This window comes from Taudactylus pleione, unplaced genomic scaffold, assembly GCF_031769625.1.
Source record: "Taudactylus pleione unplaced genomic scaffold, aTauple2 ptg000405l, whole genome shotgun sequence".
Taxonomy (NCBI): domain Eukaryota; kingdom Metazoa; phylum Chordata; class Amphibia; order Anura; family Myobatrachidae; genus Taudactylus; species Taudactylus pleione.
Window position 1 is genome coordinate 693,248 of NW_028284807.1, and position 17,538 is coordinate 710,785.

Sequence of the window (17,538 nt, forward strand, 5' to 3'; positions counted from 1 at the left end):
TCTACATGTGAGAGGTGTGTCATACATGTGATAGGTTTGTACTTCTACATCTGAGAGGTGTGTCATACATGTGATAGGTGTGTACTGCGACATCTGAGAGGTGTGTTATACATGTGATAGGCGTGTACTGCTACATCTGAGAGGCGTGTCATACATGTGATAGGTTTGTACTTCTACATCTGAGAGGTGTGTCATACATGTGATAGGTGTGTACTGCTTCATCTGAGAGGTGTGTCATACATGTGATAGGCGTGTACTGCTACATCTGAGAGGCATGTCATACATGTGATAGGCATGTACTGCTACATCTGAGAGGTGTGTCATATATGTGATAGGCATGTACTGCTACATCTGAGAGGCGTGTCATACATGTGATAGGCGTGTACTGCTACATCTGAGAGGCATGTCATACAGGTGATAAGCATGTACTGCTACATCTGAGATGTGTGTCATACATGTGATAGGTTTGTACTTCTACATCTGAGAGGTGTGTCATACATGTGATAGGCATGTACTGCTACATCTGAGAGGTGTGTCATACATGTGATAGGCATGTACTGCTACATCTGAGAGGTGTGTCATACATGTGATAGGCATGTACTGCTACATCTGAGAGGTGTGTCATAATACTGACTTACATCCAAATGTAAATGAGCCCCAGAGCAGTCAGTAAGATCTATGTGTTGAGGAAAACACGCTGATAATAGGGATCATTGGGCCTATTACAGTATCCAATGCAGGGACATTATACTAATGATCACATTTGAATGTATATATCTGTATTTACATCTACATAATGGGGGTAAGGTGCAATCAGGGAGATTATTAGACTCTTCAGGGAGACAGGGAGATTGCTGCTATTTCAGGGAGTCTCCCAGACATGAGGGAGAGTTGGCAAGTATGACCAGGGGTGCCAAGAGGGGGGGAGCGAGTGCTAATTACCCGGGCCCAGGCTTGCTGGAGGGGCCCTATGGGGACCCGGGACCAGCACCACTCCCCCCTCCCTCTTACATCCCAGCAGTCTAGCACACGCTGCTGTGTGCTGGGTGCACTGGGAGACTGCTCGGAGCTGCTAAGAAGTAGCCACAGCAGTCGCCTATATCTGCGGGGGGATCAATCAAGCTGATTGCGCCCCCCACTGGTTATGTGCAAAACTTTTTTTTTTTTTAATTTTTACCTAAGAGGGAGTGGCCACGCCTCCCGCTATTAGGCAACGCCCCCTATTGCCCGGGCCCAGCACGGCTCTATAGACACACACACGTGTAAAAGGGGTTATATGGTTGAACAAAATCTGGCAGCACCTAAAAACTATACAAAGTACAGTAATGTGTAATCGGTGACATACAGTACAATGTGGTAATATACAATGTGTGCATCAATAGCATATGCTGTGTGGTGGCAGGAAGGAACAGTCTACACAACAAAGGGAGATTATATACTGTTGGGTCCCCAGCAAGGGCATTGAGGAGGGGGCATGGGGGGAGGTAGAGCATCTGCAGAGGGCAGGCCCAGGCCCCCCACACACTCTTGACCATACCCCCTAGTACTGAGGAATAGTGGCCCAGCTCCCAAACATAGTTGTCAAGTCCACATATAATAACACTTGTGTGTGTACCTGACCAGCACCGTTTATTAGTATTCATCTATTCAGCACAATTCAGACACATTAGGTGAGATGTTGTGGATGAATCATCGATTAACTCCTCCGGTCAGCGCTAGAGACAATGGGGTCTATTTACTAAGCACTAGACGGAGATGAAGTACCAGCCAACCAGTTCCTAATTGTCATTTTTCAAACACAGCCTGTGACATGGCAGTTAGGAGCTGATTGGTTGGTACTTTATCTCCGTTCACTTTATCTCCATTGAAGGCTTAGTAAATAGACCCCAATGACTCAGTAGTTATGTGATATTTTGCTGCCTTGCACCATAGAGTGAAGTGTCAGGTTGGAGTTGTGACTTGTGTTTGATTCATAAGGTCACAGAAGTGTGACTATAGGGCCTGATGGATCGCAACTGCTAAAGCACACGCTGATGGGCGCATGGTGTGCACTGCACATGCAAATGCATCACAGTGCGCGTGCGCAAAGGCACCACTGTGACCACACTGCAATCACGCAGTCCACGGAGAGCCATTGCAGAGTGATTGCCAGACAGTGAGCATTTGGAGGTGGTGACGGGGGCGTGGTTGGCAAAAAGCAGGCGTGCCTGTCCGTTTGAACGCTGTTGCACAGGCATGGATAAATTAGACTGCATGCAACAGGATTAGCAAATTCTAAATTGGGTCAGGGCTGCTGTAATTCTGCATGAGGGGCCGATGGTACTCAATGTTACTGATGTTTGTGGAGGTTTGCAAGGTACTACGGATATGAGATAGTGTTAGTGGGAGGCAGTGGGCGTCTCTATGCTGCCGATGCAACGGCATTGAAATCACCTTCATTAGCACCATATTTTCATAGCTGGATAGCAATAGCGAACCTTTATGAATGAGGCCAATAGTGTATAACAGAGAACTTGGAGAACGAGAAGAAATCAATCCAGCAGCAGCACACTAAGCAGCCAGATACCACTAAGTACATGTTACATCTCCCTGTACTGTCTGTATATCTCCCTGTACTGTCTGTATATCACCCGGAAGTGTCTGTATATCACCCTGTACTGTCTGTATTTAGAGCTCCCTGTACTGTCTGTATATCACCCTGTACTTTCTGTATATCACCCTGTACTGTCTGTATATCACCCTGTACCAGTGGCGTAAGTTCATCCCAGACACCCGGAGGCAAGTTATAATTTGGTGCCGCCCCGTCACAGCCGCTGACACTGTAATGTAGCAATTCTCATGCAGACAGGCTATAGATAGACTAAGACAGCAGCTGATGGTCTGACACGGAGTTCTCCACTAGTGTATGGTGGCTTATCAGGCCACTATGTACCATCAGGCCCTTATGAAGGGCCATGATGGTACATAGTTACAGCCCTAAGTGGGGTGAATATGTTGTGGACAATGGAGGAGGTGCCCTCTTTAGAGCTGGAGCCCAGCGGCAGGTGCCTCCATTGTCTCCCATAGTTCTGCCCCTGCTCTGTACTGTCTGTATTTAGAACTCCCTGTACTGTCTGTATATCACCCTGCACTGTCTGTATTTAGAGCTCCCTGTACTGTCTGTATATCACACTGTACTGTCTGTATATCACCCTGTACTGTCTGTATATCTCCCTGTACTGTCTGTAGATCTCCCTGTACTATCTGTCTGTAGATCTCTCTGTACTGTCTGTACACCACCCTGTACTGTCTGTACATCACCCTGTACTGTCTGTATATCACCCTGCACTGTCTGTATATCAAGTTCAACCTGTACTGTCTGAATGTATATATCCCTGTACCGTCTGTATATCTCCCTGTACTATATGTCTGTATATCTCCCTGTAATGTCTGTATATCTCCCAGTACTATCTGTATATCTCCCTGTACTATATGTCTGTATATCTCCCTGTAATGTCTGTATATCTCCCTGTACTGTCTGTCTGTATGTCTCCCTGTACTATGTGTCTGTATGTCTCCCTGTACTGTATGTATATCTCCCTGTACTGTCTGTCTGTATATCTTCCTATACTGTCTGTATGTATATCTGCCTGTCATGTCTGTATGTATCCCTGTACTGTCTGTATATCTCCCAGTACTGTCTGTATATCTGCCTGTACACTCTGTCTGTATATCTCCCTGTACTGTCTGTACATCTCCCTGTACTGTCTGTATATCTCCCTATACTGTCTGTCTGTATATCTCACAGTACTGTCAGTACATCTCCCTGTACTGTCTGTATGTCCCCCTGTACTGTCTGTCTGTATGTCTACCTGTACTATGTGTCTGTATATCTACCTGTACTGTCTGTATGTCCCCCTGTACTGTCTGTCTGTATGTCTCCCTGTACTATGTGTCTGTATATCTACCTGTACTGTCTGTATGTCCCCCTGTACTGTCTGTCTGTATATCACCCTGTACTGTCTGTACTTCCCCTTGTACTGTCTGTACATCACCCTGTACTGTCTGTACATCACCCAGTACTGTCTGAATATCTCCCTGTACTGTTTGTATATCTCCCTCTACTGTCTGAATGTATATCTCCCTGTACTGTCTGTATATCACCCTGTACTGTCTGAATGTATATCTCCCTGTACTGTCTGTATATCTCCCTCTACTGTCTGTATGTAGATCTTCCTGTACTGTCTGTAAATCACCCTGTACTGTCTGTATATCACCCTGTACTGTCTGACTGTATATCTCCCTGTACTGTCTGTATAACTCCACTGTACTGTCTGTATGTAGATATCCATGTACTGTCTGTATGTAGACATCCATGTACTGTCTGTATGTAGATCTAACTGTACTTTCTGTACATCACCCTGTACTGTCCGTACAACTCCCTGTACTGTCCGTACAACTCCCTGTACTGTCTGTACATCTCCCAGTACTGTCTGTACATCTCCCTGTACTGTCTCTGTACATCACCCTGTACTGTCTCTACATCACCCTTTACTGTCTGTATATCTCCCTGTACTGTCTGTACATCTTCCTCTACTGTCTGTACATCACCCCGTACTGTCTGTACATCACCCAGAACTGTCTGTATATCACCCTATACTCTCTGAATATCTCCCTGTACTGTTTGTATATCTCCCTGTACTGTCTGACTGTATATCTCCCTGTACTGTCTGTATATCTCCTCTGTACTGTCTGTATGTAGATATCCATGTACTGTCTGTATGTAGATCTAACTGTACTTTCTGTACATCACCCTGTACTGTCTGTATATCACCCTGTACTGTATGAATGTATATCTCCCTGTACTGTCTGTATGTAGATCTCCCTGTACTGTTTGTATATCACCCTGTACTGTCTGTATGTCTCCCTGTACTGTCTGTCTGTATATCACCCTGTACTGTCTGAATGTATATCTCCCTGTACTTTACTGTCTGTATATCTCCCTGTACTGTCTGTATGAAGATCTCCTTGTACTGTCTGTATATCTCCCTGTACTGTCTGTAGATCTCCCTGTACTGTCTATCTGTAGATCTCTCTGTACTGTCTGTCTGTAGATCTCCCTGTACTGTCTATCTGTAGATCTCCATGTACTGTCTGTATATCTCCCTGTACTGTCTGACTGTATATCTCCCTGTACTGTCTGTATGTAGATATCCATGTACTGTCTGTATGTAGACATCCATGTACTGTCTGTATGTAGATCTAACTGTACTTTCTGTACATCACCCTGTACTGTCTGTATATCACCCTGTACTGTATGAATGTAGATCTCCCTGTACTGTCTGTATATCACCCTGTACTGTCTGTACATCACCCTGTACTGTCTGTATATCACCCTGCACTGTCTGTATATCAACCTGTACTGTCTGAATGTATATATCCCTGTACCGTCTGTATATCTCCCTGTACTATATGTCTGTATATCTCCCTATACTATATGTCTGTATATCTCCCTGTAATGTCTGTATATCTCCCAGTACTATCTGTATATCTCCCTGTACTATATGTCTGTATATCTCCCTGTAATGTCTGTATATCTCCCTGTACTGTCTGTCTGTATGTCTCCCTGTACTATGTGTCTGTATGTCTCCCTGTACTGTCTGTCTGTATATCTTCCTATACTGTCTGTATGTATATCTGCCTGTCATGTCTGTATGTATCCCAGTACTGTCTGTATATCTGCCTGTCATGTCTGTATATCTCCCAGTACTGTCTGTATATCTGCCTGTACTCTCTGTCTGTATATCTCCCTGTACTGTCTGTACATCTCCCTGTACTGTCTGTATATCTCCCTATACTGTCTGTCTGTATATCTCACAGTACTGTCAGTACATCTCCCTGTACTGTCTGTATGTCCCCCTGTACTGTCTGTCTGTATGTCTACCTGTACTATGTGTCTGTATATCTCCCTGTACTGTCTGTATGTCCCCCTGTACTGTCTGTCTGTATGTCTCCCTGTACTATGTGTCTGTACATCTCCCTGTACTGTCTGTACATCACCCTGTACTGTCTGTACATCACCCAGTACTGTCTGTATATCACCCTGTACTGTCTGTACTTCTCCCTGTACTGTCTGTCTGTACATCACCCTGTACTGTCTGTACATCACCCAGTACTGTCTGAATATCTCCCTGTACTGTTTGTATATCTCCCTGTACTGTCTGAATGTATATCTCCCTGTACTGTCTGTATATCTCCCTGTACTGTCTGACTGTAGATCTTCCTGTACTGTCTGTAAATCACCCTGTACTGTCTGTATATCACCCTGTACTGTCTGAATGTATATCTCCCTGTACTGTCTGTATATCTCCCTCTACTGTCTGTATGTAGATCTTCCTGTACTGTCTGTAAATCACCCTGTACTGTCTGTATATCACCCTGTACTGTCTGACTGTATATCTCCCTGTACTGTCTGTATATCTCCACTGTACTGTCTGTATGTAGATATCCATGTACTGTCTGTATGTAGACATCCATGTACTGTCTGTATGTAGATCTAACTGTACTTTCTGTACATCACCCTGTACTGTCCGTACAACTCCCTGTACTGTCCGTACAACTCCCTGTACTGTCTGTACATCTCCCAGTACTGTCTGTACATCTCCCTCTACTGTCTGTACATCACCCTGTACTGTCTCTACATCACCCTTTACTGTCTGTACATCTCCCTGTACTGTCTGTACATCTTCCTCTACTGTCTGTACATCACCCCCTACTGTCTGTACATCACCCAGAACTGTCTGTATATCACCCTATACTCTCTGAATATCTCCCTGTACTGTTTGTATATCTCCCTGTACTGTCTGACTGTATATCTCCCTGTACTGTCTGTATATCTCCTCTGTACTGTCTGTATGTAGATATCCATGTACTGTCTGTATGTAGATCTAACTGTACTTTCTGTACATCACCCTGTACTGTCTGTATATCACCCTGTACTGTATGAATGTATATCTCCCAGTACTGTCTGTATGTATATCACCCTGTACTGTCTGTATGTCTCCCTGTACTGTCTGTCTGTATATCACCCTGTACTGTCTGAATGTATATCTCCCTGTACTGTACTGTCTGTATATCTCCCTGTACTGTCTGTATGTAGATCTCCTTGTACTGTCTGTATATCTCCCTGTACTGTCTGTAGATCTCCCTGTACTGTCTATCTGTAGATCTCCCTGTACTGTCTATCTGTAGATCTCCCTGTACTGTCTATCTGTAGATCTCCCTGTACTGTCTGTATATCTCCCTGTACTGTCTGTCTGTATATCACCCTGTACTGTCTGAATGTATATCTCCCTGTACTGTACTGTCTGTATATCTCCCTGTACTGTCTGTATGTAGATCTCCTTGTACTGTCTGTATATCTCCCTGTACTGTCTGTAGATCTCCCTGTACTGTCTATCTGTAGATCTCCCTGTACTGTCTATCTGTATATCTCCCTGTACTGTCTGTAGATCTCCCTGTACTGTCTGTATGTAGATATCCATGTACTGTCTGTATGTAGACATCCATGTACTGTCTGTATGTAGATCTAACTTTACTTTCTGTACATCACCCTGTACTGTCTGTATATCACCCTGTACTGTATATCTCCCTGTACTGTCTGTACATAGCCCTGTACTGTCTTTACATCACCCTGTACTGTCTGTATATCACCCTGTACTGTCTGAATGTATATCTCCCTGTACTGTCTGTATAACTCCCTGTACTGTCTGAATGTATATCTCCCTGTACTGTCTGTACATCTCCCTGTACAGTCTGTATATCTTCCTGTACTGTCTGTATATCACCCTGTACTGTCTGTGTATCACCCTGTACTGTCTGAATGTATATCTCCCTGTACTGTCTGTACATAGCCCTGTACTGTCTTTACATCACCCTGTACTGTCTGTACATCACACTGTACTGTCTGTACAACTACGTGTTCTGTCTGTACATCACCCCGTACTGTCTGTACATCACCCTGTACTGTCTGTTCATCTCCCAGTACTATCTGTACATCGCCCTGTACTATCTGTATATCTCCCTGTACTATATGTCTGTATATCTCGCTGTAATGTCTGTATATCTCCCTGTACTGTCTGTCTGTATGTCTCCCTGTACTATGTGTCTGTATGTCTCCCTGTACTGTATGTATATCTCCCTGTACTGTCTGTCTGTATGTCTCCCTGTACTATGTGTCTGTATGTATCCCTGTACTGTCTGTATATCACCCAGTACTGTCTGTATATCTGACTGTACTCTCTGTCTGTATATCTCCCTGTACTGTCTGTACATCTCCCTGTACTGTCTGTATATCTCCCTATACTGTCTATCTGTATATCTCACAGTACTGTCTGTATATCTGACTGTACTCTCTGTCTGTATATCACCCTGTACTGTCAGTTCATCTCCCTGTACTGTCTGTATGTCCCCGTGTACTGCCTGTTAGTATGTCTACCTGTACTATGTGTCTGTATATCTCCCTGTACTATGCGTCTGTACATCTCCCTGTACTGTCTGTACATCACCCTGTACTGTCTGTACATCTCCCTGTACTGTCTGTACATCACCCTGTACTGTCTGTACATCACCCAGTACTGTCTGAATATATCCCTGTACTGTTTGTATATCTCCCTGTACTGTCTGAATGTATATCTCCCTGTACTGTCTGTATATCTCCCTGTACTGTCTGTCTGTAGATCTCCCTGTACTGTCTGTCTGTAGATCTTCCTGTACTGTCTATACATCACCCTGTTCTGTCTGTATATCACCCTGTACTGTCTGAATGTATATCTCCCTGTACTGTCTGTATTACTCCCTGTACTGTCTGTATGTAGATCTCCCTGTACTGTCTGTATGTAGATATCCATCTACTGTCTGTATGTAGATATTCCTCTACTGTCTGTACATCACCCTGTACTGTCTGTATATCACCCTGTACTGTCTGTATGTATATCTCCCTGTACTGTCCGTACAACTCCCTGTACTGTCCATACAACTCCCTGTACTGTCTGTACATCTCCCAGTACTGTCTGTACATCTCCCTGTACTGTCTGTACATCACCCTGTACTGTCTGTACATCACCCTGTACTGTCTGTACATCTTCCTGTACTGTCTGTACATCACCCTGTACTGTCTGTACATCACCCAGTACTGTCTGTATATCACCCTATACTCTCTGAATATCTCCCTGTACTGTTTGTATATCTCCCTGTACTGTCTGAATGTATATCTCCCTGTACTGTCTGTATATCTCCCTGTACTGTCTGTATGTAGATATCCATGTACTGTCTGTATGTAGATCTAACTGTACTTTCTGTACATCACCCTGTACTGTCTGTATATCACCCTGTACTGTCTGAATGTATATCTCCCTCTACTGTCTGTACATCACCCTGTACTGTCTGTATGTAGATCTCCCTGTACTGTTTGTATATCACCCTGTACTGTCTGTATGTCTCCCTATACTGTCTCTCTGTATATCACCCTGTACTGTCTGAATGTATATCTCCCTGTACTGTACTGTCTGTAGATCTAACTGTACTGTCTGTCTATAGATCTCCCTGTACTGTCTATCTGTAGATCTCCATGTACTGTCTATATATAACCCTGTACTGTCTGAATGTATATCTCCCTGTACTGTCTGTATAGCTACCTGTACTGTCTGTCTGTAGATCTCCCTGTACTGTCTGTATGTAGATATCCCTGTACTGTTTGTATATCACCCTGTACTGTCTGTATGTCTCCCTATACTGTCTGTCTGTATATCACCCTGTACTGTCTGAATGTATATCTCCCTGTACTGTACTGTCTGTAGATTTCCCTGTACTGTCTGTCTATAGATCTCCCTGTACTGTCTATCTGTAGATCTCCATGTACTGTCTGTATATCTCCCTGTACTGTCTGTATAGCTCCCTGTACTGTCTGTCTGTAGATCTCACTGTACTGTCTGTATAGCTCCCTATACTATCTGTATGTAGATCTCCCTGTACTGTCTGTATACCACACTGTACTGTCTGTACATCACCGTGTACTGTCTGTATATCATCCTGTACTGTCTGAATGTATATCTCCCTGTACTGTCTGTTTACCACCCTGTACTGTCTGTATGTATATCTCCCTGTACTGTAGGTATGTCACCATGTACTGTCTGTACATCTCCCTGTACTCAGGGTCAGATTAACAATGGGGCAGATGGCGCTACAGTTCCAGGCCTCGACATAAAAATAGGCCCATTGTCATGACAACACGATGTTGACTGGCCATCTCCTCTCCACGCACTCATAAGCCATAAATCATAAATAGTAAAATTGTATTTCTATTTACCTCACAAAATGAAGCATTTTATTCTTTTACCTATTTAGGAAGACTTTGGGGTTGAGAGTATAGCGGTGTACACGCCCAAATGGTACTGGCCACACCCACACAGCACTGGTCACACCTCCTCTGCTTCTCATAATAGGCCTTTGTTCATTTTCAGCTCCAGGCCCATGTGGCCCTCAATCCGGCCCTGCCCAGTGCTGTCTGTATATGTGCATGTACTGTCTGTATGTATCCCTGTACTATATGTATCTCTGTATATCTCCCTCTACTGTCTATATATCACCATGTACTGTCTGTACATCACCCTGTACTGTCTGTACATCACCCAGTACTGTCTGTATATCATCCTGTACTGTCTGTACATCACCTAGTACTGTCTGTGTATCACCCTGTACTGTCTGTACATCACCCTGTACTGTCTGTACAACTACGTGTTCTGTCTGTACATCAGCCTGTACTGTCTGTACATCTCCCAGTACTATCTGTATATCTCCCTGTAATGTCTGTATATCTCCCTGTACTGTCTGTCTGTATATCTCTCTGTACTGTCTGTCTGTATGTCTCCCTGTACTATGTGTCTGTATGTCTCCCTGTACTGTATGTCTCCCTGTACTGTCTGTCTGTATATCTTCCTATACTGTCTGTATGTATATCTGCCTGTCATGTCTGTATGTATCCCTGTACTGTCTGTATATCTCCCAGTACTGTCTGTATATCTCCCTATACTGTCTGTCTGTATTTCTCACAGTACTGTCTGTATGTCCCCCTGTACTGTCTGTCTGTATGTCTCCCTGTACTGTCTGTACATCACCGTGTACTGTCTGTACATCACCCAGTACTGTCTGTACATCACCCAGTACTGTCTGTACATCACCCAGTACTGTCTGTATGTCCCCCTGTACTGTCTGTCTGTATGTCTCCCTGTACTGTTTGTATATCTCCCTGTACTGTCTGAATGTATATCTCCCTGTACTGTCTGTATATCTCCCTGTACTGTCTGTCTGTAGATCTCTATGTACTGTCTGTATGTAGATCTCCCTGTACTTTCTGTACACCACCCTGTACTGTCTGTACATCACCGTGTACTGTCTGTATATCATCCTGTACTGTCTGTATATCACCCTGTACTGTCTGTATATCACCCTGTACTGTCTGTACAACTCCCTGTAATGTCTGTACATCACCCTGTACTGTCTGTATATCACCCTGCACTGTCTGTATATCTCCTTGTACTGTCTGTCTGTATATCTCCCTGTACTATATATCTGTATATCTCCCTGTACTGTCTGTATATCTACCTGTACTATATGTCTGTATATCTCCCTGTACTATATGTCTGTATATCTCCCTGTAATGTCTGTATATCTCCCTGTACTATCTGTATATCTCCCTGTACTATATGTCTGTATATCTCCCTGTAATGTCTGTATATCTCCCTGTACTATGTGTCTGTATGTCTCCCTGTACTGTATGTATATCTCCCTGTACTGTCTGTCTGTATATCTTCCTATACTGTCTGTATGTATATCTGCCTGTCATGTCTGTATGTATCCCTGTACTGTCTGTATATCTCCCAGTACTGTCTGTATATCTGCCTGTACTCTCTGTCTGTATATCTCCCTGTTCTGTCTGTACATCTCCCAGTTCTGTCTGTATGTCCCCCTGTACTGTCTGTCTGTATGTCTACCTGTACTATGTGTCTGTATATCTCCCTGTACTGTCTGTATGTCCCCCTGTATTGTCTGTCTGTATGTCTCCCTGTACTATGTGTCTGTACATCTCCCTGTACTGTCTGTACATCACCCTGTACTGTCTGTACATCACCCAGTACTGTCTGTACATCACCCAGTACTGTCTGAATATCTCCCTGTACTGTTTGTATATCTCCCTGTACTGTCTGTATATCTCCCTGTACTGTCTGTCTGTATATCTCCCTGTATTGTCTGTATATCTCCCTGTACTGTCTGTCTGTAGATCTCTCTGTACTGTCTGTATGTAGATCTCCCTGTACTTTCTGTACACCACCCTGTACTGTCTGTACATCACCTTGTACTGTCTGTATATCATCCTGTACTGTCTGTATATCACCCTGTACTGTCTGTATATCACCCTGTACTGTCTGTACAACTCCCTGTAATGTCTGTACATCACCCTGTACTGTCTGTATATCACCCTGCACTGTCTGTATATCAACCTGTACTGTCTGAATGTATATATCCCTGTACTATATATCTGTATATCTCCCTGTACTGTCTGTATATCTACCTGTACTATATGTCTGTATATCTCCCTGTACTATATGTCTGTATATCTCCCTGTAATGTCTGTATATCTCCCTGTACTATCTGTATATCTCCCTGTACTATATGTCTGTATACCTCCCTGTAATGTCTGTATATCTCCCTGTACTGTCTGTCTGTATGTCTCCCTGTACTATGTGTCTGCATGTCTCCCTGTACTGTATGTATATCTCCCTGTACTGTCTGTCTGTATATCTTCCTATACTGTCTGTATGTATATCTGCCTGTCATGTATGTATGTATCCCTGTACTGTCTGTATATCTCCCAGTACTGTCTGTATATCTGCCTGTACTCTCTCTCGGTACATCTCCCTGTTCTGTCTGTATATCTCCCTATACTGTCTGTCTGTATATCTCACAGTACTGTCTGTATATCACCCTGTACTGTCAGTACATCTCCCTGTACTGTCTGTAAGTCCCACTGTACTGTCTGTCTGTATGTCTACCTGTACTATGTGTCTGAATATCTCCCTGCACTGTCTGTATGTCCCCCTGTACTGTCTGTCTGTATGTCTCCCTGTACTATGTGTCTGTATGTCTCCCTGTACTATGTGTCTGTACATCACCCTGTACTGTCTGTACATCTCCCTGTACTGTCTGTATGTCTCCCTGTACTATGTGTCTGTACATCACCCTGTACTGTCTGTACATCACCCTGTACTGTCTGTACATCACCCTGTACTGTCTGTACATCACCCTGTACTGTCTGTACATCACCCAGTACTGTCTGTACATCACCCTGTACTGTCTGTACATCTCCCTGTACTGTCTGTACATCACCCTATACTGTCTGTACATCACCCAGTCCAGTCTGTACATCACCCAGTACTGTCTGAATATCTCCCTGTACTGTTTGTATTTCTCCCTGTACTGTCTGAATATCTCCCTGTACTGTCTGTCTGTAGATCTCTCTGTATTGTCTGTATGTAGATCTCCCTGGACTTTCTGTACACCACCCTGTACTGTCTGTACATCACCTTGTACTGTCTGTATATCACCCTGTACTGTCTGTATATCACCCTGTACTGTCTGTATATCACCCTGTACTGTCTGTATATCACCCTGCACTGTCTGAATGTATATCTCCCTGTACTATATATCTGCATATCTCCCTGTACTGTCTGTATATCTCCCTGTACTATATGTCTGTATATCTCCCTGTAATGTCTGTACATCACCCTGTACTGTCTGTATATCTCCCTGTACTATATGTCTGTATATCACCCTGTACTGTCTGTACATCACCCTGTACTGTCTGTATATCACCCTGCACTGTCTGTATATCAACCTGTACTGTCTGAATGTATATCTCCCTGTACTATATATCTGCATATCTCCCTGTACTGTCTGTATATCTCCCTGTACTATATGTCTGTATATCTCCCTGAAATGTCTGTATATCTCCCTGTACTATCTGTATATCTCCCTGTACTATATGTCTGTATATCTCCCTGTAATGTCTGTATATCTCCCTGTACTGTCTGTCTGTATGTCTCCCTGTACTATATGTCTGTATATCTCCCTGTAATGTCTGTATATCTCCCTGTACTGTCTGTCTGTATGTCTCCCTGTACTATGTGTCTGTATGTCTCCCTGTACTGTATGTATATCTCCCTGTACTGTCTGTCTGTATATCTTCCTGCCATGTCTCTATGTATCCCTGTACTGTCTGTATATCTCCCAGTACTGTCTGTAGATCTGCCTGTACTCTCTGTCTGTATATCTCCCTGTACTGTCTGTATATCTCCCTGTACTGTCTGTATGTCCCCCTGTACTGTCTGTCTGTATGTCTACCTGTACTATGTGTCTGTATATCTCCCTGTATTGTCTGTATGTCCCCCTGTACTGTCTGTCTGTATATTTCCCTGTACTATGTGTCTGTACATCTCCCTGTACTGTCTGTACATCACCCTGTACTGTCTGTACATCACCCTATACTGTCTGTACATCACCCAGTACTGTCTGTACATCACCCAGTACTGTCTTTACATCTCCCTGTACTGTCTGTACATCACCCAGTACTGTCTGTACATCACCCAGTACTGTCTGAATATCTCCCTGTACTGACTGTATATCTCCCTGTACTGTCTGTCTGTAGATCTCCCTGTACTGTCTGTCTGTAGATCTTCCTGTACTGTCTGTAAATCACCCTGTACTGTCTGTATATCACCCTGTACTGTCTGAATGTATATCTCCCTGTACTGTCTGTATTACTCCCTGTACTGTCTGTATGTAGATCTCCCTGTACTGTCTGTATGTAGATATCCATCTACTGTCTGTACATCACCCTGTACTGTCTGTATATCACCCTGTACTGTCTGTATGTCTATCTCCCTGTACTGTCCGTACAACTCCTTGTACTGTCTGTACATCTCCCAGTACTGTCTGTACATCTCCGTGTACTGTCTCTACATCACCCTTAACTTTCTGTACATCTCCCTGTTCTGTCTGTACTTCACCCTGTACTGTCTGTACATCTCCCAGTACTGTCTGTACATCACCGTGTACTGTCTCTACATCACCCTTAACTGTCTGTATATCACCCTGTACTCTCTGAATATCTCCCTGTACTGTTTGTATATCTCCATGTACTGTCTGAATGTATATCTCCCTGTACTGTCTGTATATCTCCCCTGTACTGTCTGTATGTAGATATACATGTACTGTCTCTATATAGACATCCATGTACTGTCTGTATGTAGATCTAACTGTACTTTCTGTACATCACCCTGTACTGTCTGTATATCACCCTGTACTGTCTGAATGTATATCACCCTGTACTGTCTGTACATCACCCTGTACTGTCTGTATGTAGATCTCACTGTACTGTCTGTATGTCTCCCTGTACTGTCTGTCTGTATATCACCCTGTACTGTCTGAATGTATATCTCCCTGTACTGTACTGTCTGTAGATCTCCCTGTACTGTCTGTCTATAGATCTCCCTGTACTGTCTGTATATCTCCCTGTACTGTCTGTATATCACCCTGTACTGTCTGAATGTATATCTCTCTGTACTGTCTGTATAGCTCCCTGTACTGTCTGTCTGTAGATCTCCCTGTACTGTCTGTATGTAGATATCCCTGTACTATCTGTATGTAGATATCCCTGTACTGTCTGTATGTAGATCTCCATGTACTGCCTGTATATCACCTTGTACTGTCTGAATGTATATCTCCCTGTACTGTCTGTCTGTATATCACCCTGTACTGTCTGAATTTCTCCCTGTACTGTCTGTTTATCACCCTGTACTGTCTGTCTGTATATCACCCTGTACTGTCTGAATTTCTCCCTGTACTGTCTGTTTATCACCCTGTACTGTCTGTATGTATATCTCCCTCTACTGTCTATATATCACCATATACTGTCTGTACATCACCCTGTACTGTCTGTACATCACCCAGTACTGTCTGTATATCATCCTGTACTGTCTGTATATCACCCTGTACTGTCTGTGCATCACCCTGTACTGTCCGAATGTATATCTCCCTGTACTGTCTGTACATCGCCCTGTACTGTCTTTACATCACCCTGTACTGTCTGTACATCTCCCAGTACTATCTGTACATCTCCCTGTACTGTCTGTGCATCTCGCAGTACTGTCTGTACATCTCCCTGTACTGTCTGAATATCTCCCTTTACTGTTTGTATATCACCCTTTACTGTCTGAATATATATCTCCCTGTACTGTCTGTATATCTCCCTGTACTGTCTGAATATATATCTCCCTGTACTGTCTGTATATCTCCCTGTACTGTCTGAATATATATCTCCCTGTACTGTCTGTATATCTCCCTGTACTGTCTGTCTGTAGATCTCCCTGTATTGTCTGTTTGTAGATCTCCCTGTACTGTCTATATGTAGATCTCCCTTTACTGTCTGTACATCACCCTGTACTTTCTGTATATCACCCTGTACTGTCTGTATATCACCCTGTACTTTCTGAATGTATATCTCCCTGTACTGTCTGTACATCACACTGTACTGTCTGTATATCACCCTGTACTGTCTCAATGTATATCTCCTTGTACTGTCTGTATAACTCCCTGTACTGTCTGAATGTATATCTCCCTGTATTGTCTGTACAGCTCCCTGTACTGTCTGTCTGTATGTCTACCTGTATTATGTGTCTGTATATCTCCCTGTACTGTCTGTATGTCTCCCTGTACTATGTGTCTGTACATCTCCCTGTACTGTCTGTACATCACCCTGTACTGTCTGTATATCACCCTGTACTGTCTGAATATCTCCCTGTACTGTTTGTATATCTCCCTGTACTGTCTGAATGTAGATCTCCCTGTTCTGTCTGTATATCACCCTGTACTGTCTGAATGTATATCTCCCTGTACTGTCTGTATTACTCCCTGTACTGTCTGTATGTAGATCTCCCTGTACTGTCAGTACATCACCCTGTACTGTCTGTATATCACCCTGTACTGTCTGAATGTATATCTCCCTGTACTGTCTGTATTACTCCCTGTACTGTCTGTATGTAGATCTCCCTGTACTGTCTGTATGTAGATATCCATGTACTGTCTGTATGTAGATATCCATGTACTGTCTGTATGTAGATATTCCTCTACTGTCTGTACATCACCATGTACTGTCTGTATATCACCCTCAACTGTCTGTATGTCTATCTCCCTGTACTGTCCGTACAACTCCCTGTACTGTCCGTACAGCTCCCTGTACTGTCTGTACATCTCCCAGTACTGTCTGTACATCTCCCTGTTCTGTCTGTACATCACCCTGTACTGTCTGTACATCACCCTGTACTGTCTCTACATCTCCCAGTACTGTCTGTACATCTCCCTGTACTGTCTGTACATCACCCTCTACTGTCTGTACATCTCCCTGTACTGGCTGTACATCACCATGTACTGTCTGTACATCACCCA

General features: G+C 43.6%; 1 protein-coding gene across 2 annotated transcripts in view; it reads right to left on the reverse strand.

Annotated features, from left to right (window-relative positions):
- Nucleotides 1–17,538, reverse strand: part of LOC148506418 (V-set domain containing T-cell activation inhibitor 1-like) — a 195,604-nt gene that overhangs the window by 102,152 nt on the left and 75,914 nt on the right. The gene's annotated exons all lie outside the window — the stretch shown is intronic.